Here is a 19,220-nt window from a genome sequence, read left to right as displayed (position 1 = left end):
GAGCAAGACTCCGTCTCAAAAAAAAAAAAAAAAAAAAAAGTAATGGCAATAACCACAATTATCTTTGCCCTAACCTAAAATATATGTATAGCCTATGGGTTGAGTGGGGGTAGGGAGAAAATATACCAAAATATAGATAGTGTTCTCTCTGGGTATGACTAGGTGAGTTTTACTCATTTTGTGTTTGCTTTTCTGTGTTATATACATTTTTAAAGATTTTGTATGCACGAAGTATCATTCTTTAGTAAGGGCAGAGTAGGGACTTTTTTTTTTAAGTAGGTAGGGCAAAAGAAAGAAAAATACAAGTGGAAAACTAAGAATGAGGCTTATTCCAAAAGCGAACACCTTACAAACCTAAATAAGCAAGTCACAAATTTGACTCTGAGCTTTCCAGCAGTTAACACAGAAAGGGAATCAGGACGGGCTATCTAACTCACACTGACCAGGAACAACATGGCTTTTCCTGATATAGAGGAGCAGGAGGACATTCTGCAATGTGAGGAATAACATCCTCAACAAGATCCTGTCACCGAGGTGAGTTTCCTGGAGTTGGTTTGGAATACAGCAGCCTCTAAATGAGACTACCATGTTCCCTGTCCTTATTATTATTATTATTATTTGGTAGAGGCAGTGTCTCACTATATTGCCTGGGCTGGTCTTGAACTCCTGGCCTCAAGAAATCTTACTGTCTTGGCCTCCCAAAGTGCTGAGGTTACAGGCAGAAGCCACCATACCACCTGGCCTCCCTGCCTGTCTTCTAAGGATAGCTTTAGGCAAAGTATTTAATTCCTCACTAAGTACCTCTACTTAATAGTGGTGAATTAATTACTTCATATTTAAATAACTAGTGATTATTAATAGCTGCAATGAGTAATTATAGCGATTAACCCATCCTAGCCTCAGGCTGGCTTCTCAGAATCAGTTCCCTCTCCCAAATTGCCAGAAGCACCATTCTTGAGGAGTGGTCTCCTAAGCCTTACACTGCAGTGGGGCCAAGAGGCAACTCAGTGACTCACCTACATTTTCACTTCTGGCTCATCCACGCATGCAAAGGCAAGAAGCCAGAAAGACTTGGTTATTTAAACTATCTCCTGTCTATAGCCCAAAGTGCTCAATAAAACCAAATTAATAATTTTTTTTTTTTTTTTTTTCTGTAGACAGGGGCTCCTGGAATGGACACATGGAGAAAAGAAGGCAAAAGGCTACAGAAAGGGATTTGGTCTCTGAGAAAATTCCCCTCTCTGGATTCCCAGGCCTTCTCTAATGGAAGCATTTGGAGTCTGAGTTCTTATGACTCCTGCCCCGAGGTATGCCTGACACTGCACTAGGTGCTGGGCTACAAAAGTGAATGTAGGCAGATGAGAGAAGTTCCCACTGGGGGACTACTGGATAAGCAGATCATCTCAGTATCATAGTTAGAGAGGGCACAAGAAACTAGGGGAATGTAAAGAGATCCTTATCCAACCAGGGAAGGCCTCCTGAAGAAGATGATATCTAAACTGGGTCTTGAAGGAACATACGGTTCAGTAGAACTGAGAAAAAGGTACAGGTCGTTTAAAGGAACCAAAGGCATACTCTATTCTGGGAACTACAATCATCTCCTTATTACCAGAGCATAAAGTTCCAAATGGGATGGAGGTGAAGCAAAAGAGGCAAGTTGAGGCCAAATCATGGAGGGCTATGGATGTAACACTAAAGAAACAGTCTTTTGTCCCTTAGACCTGGCCCAGACCGGGCAGGTGCTGTGAATTAATGCACTGGCCCAGGGACAAGAGAAGACAGTGGGGACTGTGGCAAACAGGAGTGCACTTCAGTTAGTACTTGTATTGCCAGATCTTTCCATCGTTCAAGAGAGGCCAAGATCCAGATCCCTATGTACAACTCTCCCTCTTGGGAGACACTGGTGATTAATTCAAATTGAAAACACAGAGAATAACCGGCAAAGGGAAGGCCCCAATACTGTGTCTGTGAGCCTGATTTAACCTGAGGACCAGATTTGGCCTATAGGTTACCATGTTCCCACTTCTGTCTTAGAAAGTAAGAACTTAAATGTAAAAGTCAAAACCATAAAAACCCTAGAAGAAAATCTGGGCAATACCATTCAGAACATAGGCACAGGCAAAGATTTCAAGACAAAAATGCCAAAAGCTATAGGAACAAAAGCAAATATTGACAAATGGGATCTAATTAAACTAAAGAGCTTCTGCTCAGCAAAAGAAACTATCATCAGAGTGAACAGGCAGCCTACAGAATGGGAGAAAATGTTTGCAATCTATCCATCTGACAAAGGTCTAGTATCCAGAGTTTACAAATAACTTAAACAAATTTACAAGAAGAAAAAAAAAATTAAAAGTGGCAAAGGACATGAACAGACACTGCTCAGAAGACATTCATGCAGCCGACAAACATATGAAAAAAAGCTCAGCATCACTGATCATTAGAGAAATGCAAATCAAAACCACAATGAGACACCATCTTACACAGTCAGAATGGCAATTATTAAAAAGTCAGGAAACAACAGATGCTGGCAAAGCTGCAGAGAAAAAGGAACGCTTTTGCACTGTTGATGGGAGTGTACATTAGTTCAACCATTGTGGAAGACAGTGTGGCGATTCCTCAAAGACCAAGAGACAGAAATACCATCTGACCCAGCAATCCCATTATTGGGCATATACCCAAAGGGATATATATCATTCTAATATAAAGATACATGCATGCATATGTTTGTTACAGCACTGTTCACAATAGCAAAGACATGAAATTAACCCAAATGTTCATCAATAACATAATGGACAAAGAAAATGTGGTAAATATACACCACAGAATACTATGCAGCCATTAAAGGGAATGAAATCATGTCCTTTGCAGGGACATGGATGGAGGCGGACATCATTATTTTCAGCAAAGCAACATAGGAACAGAAAACCAAACACCACATGTTCTCACTTATAAGTGGGAGCTGAATGATGAGAACACATGGAGACAGGGAGGGAAACAACACACTGGGGCCTGTCGGGGGTGGGGGAAGGGAGAGCATCAGGAAGAATAGTTAATGGATGTTGGGCTTAATACTTAGGTGATGGCAATGAGATACCATCTCACACCAGTTAGAACGGCAATCATTAAAAAGTCAGGAAACAACAGGTGCTGGAGAGGATGTGGAGAAATAGGAACACTTTTACACTGTTGGTGGGACTGTAAACTAGTTCAACCATTGTGGAAAACAGTGTGGCGATTCCTCAAGGATCTAGAACTAGAAATACCATTTGACCCAGCCATCCCATTGCTGGGTATATACCCACAGGATTATAAATCATGCTGCTATAAAGACACATGCACACATATGTTTATTGTGGCACTGTTCACAATAGCAAAGACTAGGAATCAACCCAAATGTCCATCAGTGACAGACTAGATTAGGAAAATGTGGCACATATACACCATGGAATACTATACAGCCATAAAAAAGGATGAGTTCATGTCCTTTGTAGGGACATGGATGCAGCTGGAAACCATCATTCTCAGCAAACTATCACAAGAACAGAAAACCAAACACCGCATGTTCTCACTCATAGGTGGGAATTGAACAATGAGATCACTTGGACACAGGAAGGGGAACATCACACACCAGGGCCTATTGTGGGGAGGGGGGAGGGCGGAGGGATAGCATTAGGAGATATACCTAATGTAAATGATGAGTTAATGGGTGCAGCACACCAACATGGCACATGTATACATATGTAACAAACCTGCATGTTGTTCACATGTACCCTAGAACTTAAAGTATAACAAAAAAAAAATATTTAGATGATGGGTTGATCTGTGCAGGAAACTACCGTGGCACATGCTTACTTATGTAACAAACCTGTACATCCCACACATGTACCTGGAACTTAAAAGTTGAAGGACAAAAGAAAGCAAAATTCTGCACACACACACAAAATAATAAAATAAAAATAAAATAAGCAGCCACGAACAGCTCTGAGGTAGGGGGCAGCATGTAGACTTGCAATTTTCAAAAATGCCATGTGCAGTTATATGAAATGTTGGTTAGAAAAAGGGACAACTGGAGGTCCAAAGCATGTTACTTAAAGTGTATAATTCTAAGAATGAATATGGTGAAATGCCCAGTAGGCAATTCTCTCTTATCACCTCAGTGGTTTCACTATTAATATGCAATATCAAATATATCTGGCAGAACTTAATAACCATTCATAAAGGCAAATAATTAGAAGTGGACAATGAAGAACATAGGATTCTACTGGTCTGTAATTTCTACTGTGTGCTAGACACTGTACTTAAACATATGGAGAACCACAGGGAACAAGTATGTGAGAGTAAGGACTTGTCTCATTCATCTTGCAACCTCAGCCGTCACCTATGACAGAATCATATGGAATCAATGAGCATTTTAATGAATTGATTAGTTTAATTATTTGGTGGCTAAAGACCAAGCTTCAAGTCCTGGCTTGGCTACTCATTAACTGGGTAACACAAGTCAAGAAACTTGATGTTTTAGAGCCTTAGTGTCCCGCTCTGTAAATTGGGGATTATAATACCCGCTATGTCTACCCCATTGGCTCAAAATCCAAATGCAGAAATGCCCATAAGGAAGAGCTTTGTAAACTCACAAGTGCCCTATAGGGTTGACTGGGATGATTACAATTACTTTGCCAAACCTGGGTATCTTTAAGAGTAGTATTCTTAGGTATACAGAAAACAAGAGAGAAAATGTTCAGAACTGGATACCTTTAAGGTAGGCCTTCCAAGCTTTGACAGATTCCCACCTCATTGCAAGAATTGTGGCACTAAATGCCAAGGCTTCAATCCCATGCCAATGAACAACTATAAAGCAAAGGAATCCTCCCACAAGCCACTCCATCAGCTATATATATGCTGTGAACTGTACATTCCAATCACACAGAACCACTTTGAGTCAGACTTCTATATGCACAGTGCTCTGTAGAGCCTTTGCACATACCATTCCCTCTGCCTGGAACACTCCTTCTTAGCTTTCAGGTCTCAGCTTCAGCTCCTTGGTATTTTTATAAAAAGAGTTTTGGAACTAATGAATCACATGAAAGATCTCACAGACCACAGAGATTCCAGACCTCTGCTGACTAAGCTATTATTTAGCAACCATTTCTTATGTTTCTCCTTCCTTTCTCACTGAAACTAAAAGTTCATTCTTTAAGTAATAACTACTACATTGAATAATTGAGCCAAACCCCTCCATAACTCCAAAAGTACTGTAGGCAGCAGACATCTAACCACTTCGAAAGAATTTACTGTTGGCTGGGTGCAAAGTCTCACACCTGTAATCACAGCACTTTTGGGAGCCTGAGATGGGAGCTTCACTCAATATCAGGAGTTCAATACCAGCCTGGGCAACATAGTGAGACCCCATCTCTACCAAAAATTTGCCAGGCATGGTGGCGTGCATCTATAGTTCCAGTTATTCAGGAGGCTGAGGCAGGAGGATTACTTAAGCTTGAGGCTGCCGTGAGCTATGATCACATTAATGCATCCCAGTCTAGGTGACAGAGCCAGACCCTGTCTCAAAAGAAAAAAAAAAAAGAAAGAAAGAAAAAAGAAAAATAAATAATTTGCTACTAATTTTAGTCAAGCAACTAATTAGCAGCGTTTTTTCCTAATCTTTCCCTTTTTTTTCTTTCCTGTCCCATAATATTTTTTAAAAATCCCTGGCAACATGTAATTTACCCTTTAACACTTCTGTATAAACTGCTGAAGTATAAGAGCATTTTCCTATAAAACCGCAGTACCCTTCTCACACTTAGGAAATTAACAACACGGGTAATTATTTTAATTATTTAATACCAACTAGCCAATTATATTCAAATGTCCCCAACTATCCCAAAAGTGTCTTTTTACAGTTTAATTGTACACGTATTGCACTTGCTGATTATTTCTCTTCCATCTCATGAAAGTTCCCCCTTCCCTTTCTTTTTTTCATGCAATTGACTTGTCGCCACACACACACATACACACACACACACACACACACACACACACACACAAAGTCAATGTCCTACCTCCTGAATTTATCTGATTGTTTCCAAAGCATAGACCTGTTTCACTTGTTACCTCTTCCTCCTGGTTGGCTCTGGAGGCTTGATTAGGCTTCGTTGTTTTTGACAATAATATGTCATACTTGGGTTGTATGTTTCACATATTACACCTCAATACTGTAGCACTTCTGTGATTATTCAGACCTGCGCAAAGAGCAGGGAGATTTGAGTCACCTAATGTGCATGTTCCCAGGTCAAATACTTGTTTCAGCCCTCAGAGTATAAACAGGGGTCCTTTTCTAGGTCTAGCTAGCGCCAGGTTTTTCACATTTGTGTGCTTTTGGTTGGTGATTTTGCTGTTTAAAACAGCCCCCAACCATAGTTCTCTTGCGTTCCTAAGTATAAGAAGGCTGTGAAGTGCCTTGCGGAGAAAATACGTGTGTTAGATAAAATTTTGTGCAGATGTGAGTTATGGTGTTTGTGAGTTCCATGTTAAAAATGGATCAGCACTGTGTATTAAATAAGGTGTCTTTAAACAAAAACATACATAAAACAAGGTTATGTGTTGATCAGTGAATAATCATGGTGTGACCACAGGTTTGCAGGAACTTAACCCTAAGATTCCCCTAGGGTCAATGATTTGCTATTTACTAATTCAGTATTTGCTACAACTTTAAAGAACATAGCTACCATGAATAATATAATTGACTCTATGTATGTGTGTGTATATATGTACATAAAATAGATACATATTGTTTTGTTTTTGGTAATCTTTTTCTTAATTCCTATCTGACAACAGAACCTATATATATGTGTGTGTATGTATATATGCACTCACCTTAGGGTTGTTCTATTTTTAGTTCCCTGAAATCTGATTAAGCTAATTTTCTAATTAAATATTTTGAATCAGACCTTTACAAAATTGCAATGAGGGGGAAAAAATGCACTGAGGACATGATGAGGGGTGGGAGTTTAAAAATACGTATATCGGATTTTTTTTTTTCTGCTCCAATCAATTTAGGATAAACTTTCCCACTGAAGCACGTCCTGGTACTGCCGACCTATCTGAGGTAAGTGGACTTGGGGGAGTAGGATCCAATCTGCTCCCAATTTAATGTTACTCAGAACTGAAGTATTTATAAATTTGTTTTGCTGAATCATTATAAGGTATCAGAGTAAAAGAAAATCAATTCCTGAAGTATTTATGCCTCTGGGGTTTTGGGGGGAATTCAACTAACAATTTTCATTTACTGTAATTAGGCTTTCAGCCATCATTGGTGTCTATAGCCCTAATGTAAGTAATTTCATATTTACTCAGGGTCTTCCTTTTAATAATGAAAGCTGGGTTCCCATCAGGGAATTCTCAATATTCTTTCAATGTCACTGCTAAATTCTTTTAGAAAGTAAAAAAATTCTTTTAGAAAGCAATAACAAAGTGTCCCCCTTCCCTAAGATATACAGTGCTAGCTTTATAGTGTTTTCATAAGGGAGAGCCTTTACAACATAGCACTCATTCCAGTGTTTCCATATTTATTGCAATTTTTCATTTTGTTTTGGTTATTTAAATTTTTTCTTATTAAACATGTTTACAAAAATGTAGAAAATGACTTTGATGAAAACCATGATCTGAAACACAGCTCTTTGAAAGCCAGAAAAATCACACCTTATAACCCTTTAAATCCAAGTATTGTTTTCTAGCTGAAAGTTCTGAGTCCCACCTTGTACACAACTTGACTGATTGAAATTTTGAAAATAAATATCATAAGACTGAAATGACCTTGGGCAGCCAACTTAATGGTGTTTACCAATAGTTTTCAAACAACCAATTTGAAAAGTTTTACAACCATAATCTTAATAACTGAAATTAAATATCCAAGGCATGTAATGGAGGAACACATTTAGAAATTTTCCTTTTGCAGTCCTTATTTATCAAGTATCCATGGACAAATACAAGTTTGTCTTGGAAAAAAAAAAAAAAAAAGGGGAGGTGGAGAAAAAAAAAATTCCCCAAGAAAGGCATCTTGGTGTAGATTTTCTAAATAAAAAGAGGATTGGCTACCCTGACTCCCTGTTGCTTTCCTGTGGCCACCAAAGCTGAAAATTAGTTATCTTGAGACACCTGTTTCTAAGACCTAATTCTCCCAACATACCACAGGAATGGTTGTGAGAAGAGAGAACACCTCCTTTTCAATTCTCCCCTTGGATTTCCAATAAAAGCATTTGTTTGAACAACAAAGCAACATGGGGGCCAGGCACAGTGGCTCTCACCAGGAACCCCAATATTTTGGGAGGCCAAGGTGGGAGGATCGCTTGAGCCCAGGAGTTCAAGACCAGCCTGGGCCACACAGACAAGACTCTATTGGCAACAGAGACAATTGTCAACATAGCCAAGATGCTATTTCTCTATTTTAAAGAAACAAAAAACAAAACCACAAAGCAATGTGGGAATGATTGTAAAACCACAGCCATTACCCCTCCTCCCTTAAACAGGACTCTTCAGACATCAGTGTGCCCAGCCCCAGAGGATAAACTGATTCGTCTAAGTCAGTTATGACTTTCCCATTTCTTTTTGCCACTCATTGGTCTAAGACAATAGTTCTCAACTTCAGGCAATTTTACACACACACACACACACACACACACACACACACACACACACACACATTTGACAATATCTGGAGACATTTTTGGTTGTCCTAACTGGGACTGTGTTCCTGGCATCTAATGAGTGGAGGCCAGGGGTGCTGCTGGATAGCCTCACACAACAAAGAATTACCTGGGCCAAAACATCAACGAGGCTGAGGTGGAGAAACCTCAGCTTAGGGGTTGACATGTAACACAGTTCTGGGCAATGAAATGTGACAGAAAAGAGGTAGGGGAAACTTACGCAAAGTGTTTTTCCTCCTTAGAAAGAGGAAATATGTTTTGCCTTCCCTCCTTCTTTTCTTCTTGGATACCAGAGAATGAAGATGTGATTCTTGGAACTACCACAGCCACCTTGGGACCATGCAGGAAGTCAACACCAACATGCTGAGGATCTTTGAGCTGCTGCACCAACCTAAAACCACCTCTCTCCAGACTTCTTGTTGCATTAGAAAGTTAATTGTCTTTACTTTTAAAATGATTGTCAATTGGCATTTTTGTTACCTGTTGTCAAAAGCATCATAATTATTACATCTAACTAAATTATATGCCATCTACTGTGGCATATAATTTCTTGCAAAAGCTCCACATTAGGTTGATCAGAAATCAGCAAAACTTTTCTGAGATTCAGATGTTCTTCAATGAGCTGGGCTCAGTCACTAGCTAAGTGACTTACTTCTTGCACAAAGCCCTTTCATAACAAGTGAATTCAATCCCTGCCTCTGAAGAATGACAAATGACTATATCATGGGTCTTCAGAGTGACTCCTGAAGAGAAAGTTGTGAACACATCCTGTCCTAGTTTAAATCCAAGCTATGATACCTCACAGTTGTGTGATTCTGGGTGAATTTATTGCTCTGCTTCAGTTTATCTATAAAATGGGGATAATAATGGTGATACGGTTTGGCTGTGTCTCCATTCAAATCTCAACCTGAATTTTTTTTTTTTTTTTTTTTTTTTGAGACAGAGTTTCACTCTTATCAACCAGGCTGGAGTGCAATAGAGAGGTCTCAGCTCACTGCAACCTCCACCTCCTGGGTTCAAACAATTCTCCTGCCTCAGCCTCCCAAGTAACTGGGATTACAGGCAACTGATACCACAGTAGCTGAATTTTTTTTTTTTTTTTTGAGACTGAGTCTGGCTCTGTCGCCCAGGCTGGAGTGCAGTGGCCGGATCTCAGCTCACTGCAAGCTCCGCCTCCCGCCTCCCAGCTACTCCGGAGGCTGAGGCCATTCTCCTGCCTCAGCCTCCGGAGTAGCTGAGACCACAGGCGCCCGCCACCTCGCCCGGCTAGTTTTTTGTATTTTTTAGTAGAGACGGGGTTTCACCGTGTTAGCCAGGATGGTCTCGATCTCCTGACTTTGTGATCCGCCCGTCTCAGCCTCCCAAAGTGCTGGGATTACAGGCTTGAGCCACCGTGCCCGGCTCTGAATTTTTTTTTCCTTTTTTTTTTTTTTTTTAGTAGAGACAGGGTTTCACCCTGTTGGCCAGGCTGGTCTTGAACTCTTGACCTCAGGTGATTTGCTTACCTCAGCCTCCCAAAGTGCTGGGATTACAGGCATGAGCCACCACGCCGGCCTTCAACTTGAATGTGTCTCCCAGAACTCCCACATGTTGTGGGAGAGACCCAGAGGGAGGTAATTGAATCATGAGGGCCAGTCTTTCCCATGCTATTCTCATGTAGTGAATAAGTCTCACTATCTGATGAGATCTAATGGGTTTATCAGGAGTTTCTGCTTTTGCTTCCTCCTCCTTTTCTCTTGCTGCTGTCATGTAAGAAGTGCCTTTGGCCTTCCCCCATGATTCTGAGCCTTCCCCAGCCATGTGGAACTCTAAGTCCAATTAAACCTCTTTTTCTTCCCAGTCTCAGGTATGTCTTACCAGCAGCATGAAAATGAACTAATACAGTCAATTGGTACTAGTAGAGTGGGGTGTTCCTGAAAAGATACCCAAAAATGTGGAAGTGACTTTGGAACTGTGTAACAGACAGAGGTTGGAATAATTTGGAGGGCTCAGAAGAAGACAGGAAAATGTGGGAAAGTTTAGAACCTCCAAGAGACTTGTTGAATGGCTTTGACAAAAATGCTGATAGTGATATGAACAATAAAGTCCAGGCTGAGGTGGTCTCAGATGGAGATAAGAAACTTGTTGGGAACTGGAGCAAAGGTGACTCTTGTTATGTTTTAGCAAAGAACCTGGCGGGATTTTGCTCCTGCCCCAGAGATTTGTGGAACTTTGAACTTGAGAGATATGATTTAGGTTATCTGGTGGAAGAAATTTCTAAGCAGCAAAGCATTCAAAATGTGACTTAGGTGCTGTTAAAAGCATTACTATTTAAAAGGGAAGCTGAGCATAAAAGTTCAGAAAATTTGTAGCCTGACCATGTAGTGGAAAAGAAAAACCCATTTCTGGGGATAAATTCAAGCCAGCTGCAGAAATTTGCATAAGTAGCAAGGAGCCTAGTGTTAATCCCCAAGACCATGGGGAAAATGTCTCCAGGCCATGTCATTTGGGCTGTGATAGCAGCCCCTCCCATCACAGGCCTGGAGGTCCAGGAGGAAAAAGTGGTTTCGTGGGCCGAGCCCAAGTTCCCATGCTGTGTGCAGCCTAGAGCACTAGCCCTAGGCTCAGGCTGTGGCTTCAGAGGGTGCAAGCCCCAGGCCTTGTCAGCTTCCATGAGATGTTGAGCCTGCAGGTGCACAGAAGTCAAGAACTGAGGTTTGGGAACCTCTGCCTAGATTTCAGAAGATGTATGGAAATGCCTGGATACTCAGGCAAAAGTTTGCTGCAGGGGCAGGGCCCTCATGAAGAACCTCTGCTAGGGCAGTGCAGAAGGCAAATGTAGGGTGGGAGCCCCCACACAGAATCCCTGCTAGGTCACTGCCTAGTGGAACTGTGAGAGGAGGGCCTCTGTCCTCCAGAGTCCAGAATGGTAGATCCACCGACAGCCTGCACTGAGCCTGGAAAAGCCACAGACACTCAATGCCAGCCTGTGAAAGCAGCCAGGAGGGAGGCTATGCCCTGCAAAGTCACAGGGGCAGAGCTGACCCACAACCATGGGAACCCACCTGTTGCATCAGCGTGACCTGGGTGTGAGACCTGGAGTCAAAGGAGATCATTTTGGAGCTTTAAAATTTGACTGCCCTACTGGATTTCAGACTTGCATGGGCCCCGTAATTCCTTTGTTTTGGCCAATTTCTCTCATTTGGAATGGCTGTATTTACTCAATACCTATACTCCCATTGTATCTAGGAAGTAACTAGCTTGCTTTTGATTTTACAGGCTCATAGGCAGGAGGGGCTCGCCTCATCTAAGATCAGACTTTGGACTGTGGACTTTTGGGTTAATGCTGAAATGAGTTAAGACTTTGGGGGACTGTTAGGAAGGCATGATTGGTTTTGAAATGTGAGGACATGAGATTTGGAGGGGTGGGGGCAGAATGATATGGCTTGGCTGTGTCCCCATTCAAATCTCAACTTGAATTGTATCTCCCAGAATTCCCACATGTTGTGGGAGGGACCCAGAGGGAGGTAATTGAATCATGGAGTCCAGTCTTTCCCATGTTGTTCTTGTGACTGATAGTGAACAAGTCTCACGAGATCTGATGGGTTTGTCAGGGGTTTCTGCTTTTGCTTCCCCAACATTTTCTCTTGCCACTGTCATGTAAGAAGTGCCTTTCACCTTCCGCCATGATTCTGAGGCCTCCCCAGCCATTCAGAACTGTAAGTCCAATTAAACCTCTTTTGCTTCCCAGTCTTGGTTATGTCTTTATCAACAGCGTGACAATGGACTAATACAAATGGTGTCCTCAGATGTCAATGAGTTGTCACGTGAAAAATGCTTAACACAGTGTCTCACACATATTAAGCACTATGTTCATATTATAATAGTCATTGTTATTATTAAGTATTACATCTGAGAATGCCAAGTGTCTGCTGAACAATTTTTTTTAAATCTTTTTGTAGAAATAGGGGCCTTGCCATGTTGACCAGGCTGTTCTTGAACTCATGGCCTCAAGTGATCCTCCTGTCTTGGCTTCCTAAAGTGCTAGGATTACAGGCATGAGCCACCATGCCTGGCCAAAGAATTTTAATATCTAAATCTTACCCAAACACCTGACCATCCTTCAAAGGTGATACCAACAGCTAAGTGGGCATTTTATGTGAGCTAGTAATAGAGGAATTAATTAGCAATACTCTCTCTATCCATTCTTACCAAATTCCACCATTGTTTAGGGGCATAACCAGGTGGTTTGAACTCATTTTTCACTGAAAAATAGTGGCATGATGCCCGCAGGCCCACTGTAGGTATGTCACTGGTAGAGGAGCTAATTCCATAAGAAACATGCCCCCTGTCTTCCAGTATTAATGATTTCTTCACATGGTTATGTGTGGATCCAGATGGTCAGTCTAGCATCCTGTATGCCTCTGCTTCACATTAGTTCTTAACTTTGTTAACTTATCTCTACCCACATATTCACTGGGTAGAGAAGCCTTCCTCAGAGCCTGCTGTCTTCCTCTTTGTCTTTAAAACCTCATCTGTTGTCTGAACATCTGCATGCAGCTTTGACATGAGGCATTTGGGAATTTGAGTTGATTTCTGAAGCTAAATAGCCTGTGGGACCCGGGTGAGTTACTTCATGTCGCTACATTTCCTCATCCTTAAAATGCAGGCCCCTTTTATATAATCAAATTCTTTTTTTTTTTTTTTTCTTTTTTTTTTGAGATGGAGTCTTACTCTGTCACCCAGGCTGCAGTGCAGTGTCACGATCTCGGCTCACTGCAACCTCCATCTTCCGAATTCAAGTGGTTCTTCTGCCTCAGCCTCCTGAGTAGCTGGGATTACAGGCATGCATCACCATGCCTAATTTTTATATTTTTAGTAGAGATGGGGTTCCTGACCTCAAGCGATCTGACCACCTTGGCCTCCCAAAGTGTTGAGATTACAGCCATGAGCCACCATACCCAGCCTATAGGATCAAATTCTGTCTGGTTCTCTTCCATTCCTATTCAGCTCTTTAGTAATAAAATCAGTGTTCCAGCACATTTCAGGGCTTCGTGCAAGTGGATTGCATTGAACTGCACCGGTCCTCAGCCAAATTTTATGCTCCCTTTTCATAAATACCTGAGTAATATTGAAACCCAAGAAGGCAGGGAAAAAGCAACAGAGACCCAAAGAGAGTCAGCCAAGAACCTACGTGAGTTTTGTATTCGGAGTGGTGCTCCTACCATCCTGGAGCATAAATCTTAAACTCTGCGGATCTGTTCTTTTTTGTAGACTCCACACCGGACAGCTTGACAACCACTTTAATGTCCAGGTCTCGCTAGGCAAAAGTAGTCCAATGCGCAATGAGGTGTCCTGTCTTGTGTAAATGTTCAAGAGCTTGGCACCAACATGTCTATTTTCACCCTTCCTGGAAGAAACCAACCCTTTTCCCCATCTACCCACTCTCAGTCTCAGGCAACAGGCTGCACACTTCCTCTAGTCTTGACAAAAATGTTAGTAAGAAATGTGATCTTGAAACCATTCTTTTCCATCGGCCTGTCCTCTTTTCATTGTTTCTCCAAATCCGTTATCCATGTGGGCCTGAAGAGTGGAGCCTGCAGGAGGACTTTGGATGATACCTAGATAACCTTTTCAGTATGAAGTTCCTTTTACTACATTTCAGATTTTCAAAGGTGAAAAAATAATTATAGTGATACGGACGAGTTTTCTTTCTTTTTTTTTTTTTCTTTTTAGAGATGAGATCTTGCTCTGTCACCCAGGCTGAAGTGCAGTGGCACAATCATGGCTCACTACAGCCTCGTCCTCCTGGGCTCAAGTGATCTCCCCACCTCAGCCTCCCAAGTAGCTGGAACTACAGGTGTGTGCCACCACACCCAGCTAATTTTCTACTTTATTTTATTTATTCATTTTTATTATTATTATTTTTTTAAGAGATAGGGTCTTGCCATGTTGCCTGGGCTGGTCTCAAACTTCTAGCCTCAAGCAATCCTCCCTGCTTAGCCTCCCAAAGCACTGGGATTACAGGCATGAGTCACCAAACCTTGCTGAATTTTATTTTTTTTATTGTGAGTTAATACCAGTAAAAACAATGTAATCTGACGTACCTTTCTTAGTAGCCAACATCGATGGAGTGCTCGGGATGTTCCAGGTAGAGCTGGCAGGGCTTTGAAAGCCCTCATAACCCTCCATGGTAGATAGTATTATTCTCACTTCACAGATGAGGAGAGTGAGGTTCAGAGACAGTTAAGCAACTTGCTCAATTATTGTATCAGAGCTGCCTTCGACTCTGCTACTGTGCTCTTTTTTTTTTTTTTTAATGGAGTTGTGCACTGTGGCCCAGGCTGGAATACAGTGGCACAATCTTGGCTCACTGCAACCTCTGTCTCCCGGGTTCAAGTGATTCACCTCCCTCAAGTGAATCAAGTTCAAGTGATTCACCTGCCTCAAGTTCAAGTGATTCACCTGCCTCAGCCTCCCAAGTAGCTGGAATTGCACCACCATGCCTAGCTAATTTTTTTTTTTTCTGTATTTTTAGTAAAGGTGGGGTTTCACCATGTTGGCCAGGCTGGTCTCAAACTCCTGACCTCAAGTGATCCACCCACCTCGGCCTCTTAAAGTGCTGGGATTATAGGCATGAGCCACCATGCCCAGCCTATTCTGCTCTTTTGATACACTCAGTTTAAATTGTTAATCATTGAAATGAAACTCCAAAGCAATGGAATTAGGACTCAGCGAGTCTGTTGTTGGCCCAGGAATCTGTTTATTTCCCTCATCTCAGCAGATGCTGCTGCAGCTCTCTAGGGAGGTCTGTGAAAGCCTCTGAACCCGATGATCTCTGCAGTCCCTTCCAGATGGAAAAGATAGCAACAAACATAATCTATAGAGCACAATGAGCCCTGGACACTAAACTGGGCATATACTGGGCATACACTGGTCCTTTCCTGTCCAGTCACAGTCTCCCCTTTTCCCTTCCAGGAAAAGCCCCAGATCCTTCTGGCCTCCACCCAGCAATCCTTCCCTAGAGAAGCCAGGATTCAGTGGAAATTCAGCAACGGTGAGCACTTGACTGATTTCCCTAGGGATATGGCGCATTAGTCACCCCATAAACATTTAATTTTATTTAGCCATATTTTATAAGCTGGCACATCATCAGAGCTGTCTCTCTCTGTTGTCCCAAGTGCCACTGTTTGAAGGTACCCATAAGACCTCTTAATGTTGGTAAACCTCTTGGCTTCTGGTAAAACATGGGCATATATAACAAAAGAAACTAGGAAAGGCAGATGCTGAGTTAGCCAAGAGTGCTTGCAGAAACCCCTTGAAGAAGGAAATATGTGTGTCATTCAAGTGCAGTGTAATTTTCAAAGGATGTCACCCTAATGAGCTGCATGGAAATGCCTGGGGACACTGTTGACCACACACATGCACAGACACACCCACACACCTGCACTTGAGAGAGGGTGAGTCTGTCAGTCTGGGCTAGGGCCCAGGAATTAGCATTTTAACTTTTCATTTCAATATTAATGTACAGAAAAGTACAAAAAATAGACACCTCAATTTTCACACCCATGCAACCAGAACCCAGATCAAGAAACAAGATTGCCAGCACCCCTGAAGTCTCTTTTTATCCCTTTATCATTACTTCTCTCCAACAGTTACTGTTTGTTTTTTGTTTGTTTGTGTGTGTGTGTGTGTTTCGTTTGTTTGTTTTTTGAGACGGAGTCTCGCTCTGTCACACAGTCTGGAGTGCAGTGGTGCGGCGTGATCTCCACTCACTGCAACATCCACCTCCTGGTTCAAGTGATTCTCCTGCCTCAGCCTCCCGAGTAAGTGGGACTACAGGTGTGTGCCACCATGCCCAGCTAATATTTGTACTTTTAGTAGAGACGGGGTTTCACCATGTTGGCCAGGATGGTCTCAATCTCCTGACCTCATGATCCGCCCGTCTTGGCCTTCCAAAGTGCTGGGATTACAGGTGTGAGCCACCGCACCTGGCCCCAACAGTTACTATTATTCTAATTCATAACCCATGCATTAGGTTTTACCAATTTCTGTATTTATAGAGATGGAAATATATATTATATACCCTTTGGTGTCTGACTTCTTTTGCTTGACCTTGTATTTGTGAAATTCATCTATGTTGCTGCCTACAGTTGCAGTTTATTCTTTTTCAGTGCTGCATAGATTTTTTTATTGTGAATATAATGCAATTTTTAAATTTATTCTAAGACTGCTAATGGGCAATTGGATAGATTTGAGTTTGCAGCTATTGTGAATAGTGCTGCTTTGATCATCCTAGTACATGTCTTTTGATGAATATATGTACACTGTTCTATTTCTAGGGATGGAATTGCTGGGGGAAATCATCATTTTTAACAAGCAATTCAGGAAATGCTGACTCATGCTGACATTTAAGGACCACACAAATAGACAAACAAGTAAGTTACCATCTACGAAGATTATTAATCAGGCTTGGCTTACACATCAATACAGGAGATGTAAATTGTGTCCCCAAAACTCTTACAGTCTTATTGAGAAAACAAAACTTAGACTCACTAAGTATATATTGAAGAAAACATTGTATACAAAATAACTCAGAGAGCCAATCCAAATATTCTAGTTTAGAACAACCTACAGGTATATAGAACAAAGTTGCAAATTAGCTTCCTATAGGAAAGACACTCATTATGTTTTGTTTACTTTGGCATAAATAATGGTGGTTTTTTGTTTGTTGGTTGGTTTTTTTGAGAGCGGGTCTTCCTCTGTCACCCAGGCTGGAGTGCAGCAGAGCTATCACAGCTCACTGAAACCTCAACCTCCCAGGCTCAAGCCGTCCATCCACTGCAGCACCCACCCAGCCCCCTCCCCAAGTAGCTGGAACTATAGGCACATGACACCATGCCTGACTAATTTTTCTGCATTTGTAGAGGTGGTGCTTTGCCATTTTGCTAAGGCTGGTCTCAAACTCCTGGGCTGAAGAAATTCACCCGCCTTGGCCTCCCCAAGTGCTGGGATTATAGGCATGAAACACCACACCCAACGATGCTTCAAAATCAAATGATGTAACTTAAAGTCTGTGTTTTTTGTGTCTCTTGAAAAATTAAGCTCTGGTAACACTGGGTCCTCATTCCTGAATGGCAGTAATTGGCTGGAGCTGAGCAACAGCTGTCTCTTTAGATGGGACATGTGGTCTCCAGGGCACCAGACCCACACCAATCCCTGTTGCCTTACACTGGCCTCCTTCCCTCATTAGCTGCTTGATTCTTGTGGGCATTTGGCTTTCTAGTCCCTGGTTTTGAAACATTTTCCGATACAATAGTCAAGTCCTCACAAGAACCCTGCAGGTCCTCCAGGGCCTAGTAAGATTATGTCCATTCAGGGACTGAGGAAATTGAGGCTTCAAGAGTGATTGAACAAAGTAGCATAACTAGTACATGGCAGTTTTCTATTTCCTAACCCAGAGGGCTATTTTGAGAAGTATTTTTAAATCCTATGTGTGCTTTTTTTTATGTTAAGTATCAACTGAAATAAATCAAGATAGGTGCAGCAAGATGTTCATAATAATGTTCACAGAATTTTTTGTTTTTTTGAGGTATCAGTAAAGGAAAAAGCTCTGTGGACTAAAGTGGTCACAGACACATTTCCCCCAAGGATGCCGGATTTCACCTGAGCTGTGACAGATGACCGGAAAGAGGGGGAGGGTGATAGCATTCCGAACAGGGGCTCAGCTGGAGCAAAGACAAGGAATGAGAAATAGGCGGGTCTGAGGTGGAGATGCACAAGATAGAGGCTCAGCGGTGTAGTGGGAACTGAGTCTCCTTTCAGTTGCTGGCTGTGTTGCCTTGGGCAAAGGGCCCCACCTTGTTGACTCTCTGGGTTGTTTTAAAGGTAAATCCCTCCCTAGGTTTCGAGAGGACTAAAGGAAACGATGTGTGCTAAGTTCGTTGTAGTTTATTCATCCTTATTAGGACGAACAGCACAGTACTGACTGGCAACCACATAAGAAATGATAGCTATTGTGCTCTTAATATCACAGTGTTGATGGCTGGCTTGCCAGAGGTTGGCAGCACAATGAGGAGAAGAACTGAGTAACTCCCCAGGGAATCTGATCTTGAAGCAAGATCTTCATCCATATGCCATACCCCTCAACCCTACCCAAACCTCACTGCTCCTTAACTGTAGGTGGCGGTTGTTTTATCTGAACTCTGTTCCCCAATATTACTCTTTAGTTTGCTCTTGAAGTCACTGTTAAGAAGCATCATCCATTGGGTAAAATATATTAAGACAAAATCTTCCTTCAGATGCACCCACTTTGGAGCTAGCCCTGTCATGAGTCTGGTAGGCTTTGACGCTTAGGAAGGGAGGTCATGTGATATAGTGGAATTAGAGTGGACTCCAAGATCTGACATAGGTTTGATTTCATGACCATCTCGCTGTGTACCCTTGGGTGAGCCATTGAACCTCTCCAGGTTGCAATTTTCATTGTCTACAAAATGAGAAAAATAATACCAACCACTCAGAGTGACTGTGAAGATTCAAGATAAA

At 41.9% G+C, this 19,220-nt stretch overlaps 1 long non-coding RNA gene across 1 annotated transcript; it reads left to right on the top strand.

Annotated features, from left to right (window-relative positions):
• The first annotated feature begins 377 nt into the window (after nucleotides 1-377).
• Nucleotides 378-15,926, top strand: LOC123571695 (uncharacterized). Its single transcript, XR_006695911.3, has 5 exons — nucleotides 378-534; nucleotides 1,158-1,307; nucleotides 7,051-7,099; nucleotides 8,990-14,535; nucleotides 15,654-15,926. It is a non-coding gene; the product is annotated as an uncharacterized lncRNA (long non-coding RNA).
• The last annotated feature ends 3,294 nt before the right edge of the window (nucleotides 15,927-19,220 follow it).

The sequence above is a fragment of the Macaca fascicularis genome, chromosome 2, assembly GCF_037993035.2.
Source record: "Macaca fascicularis isolate 582-1 chromosome 2, T2T-MFA8v1.1".
In the NCBI taxonomy this organism is placed as follows: Eukaryota; Metazoa; Chordata; class Mammalia; order Primates; family Cercopithecidae; genus Macaca; species Macaca fascicularis.
This window is presented reverse-complemented; position numbering and strand designations above follow the sequence as displayed.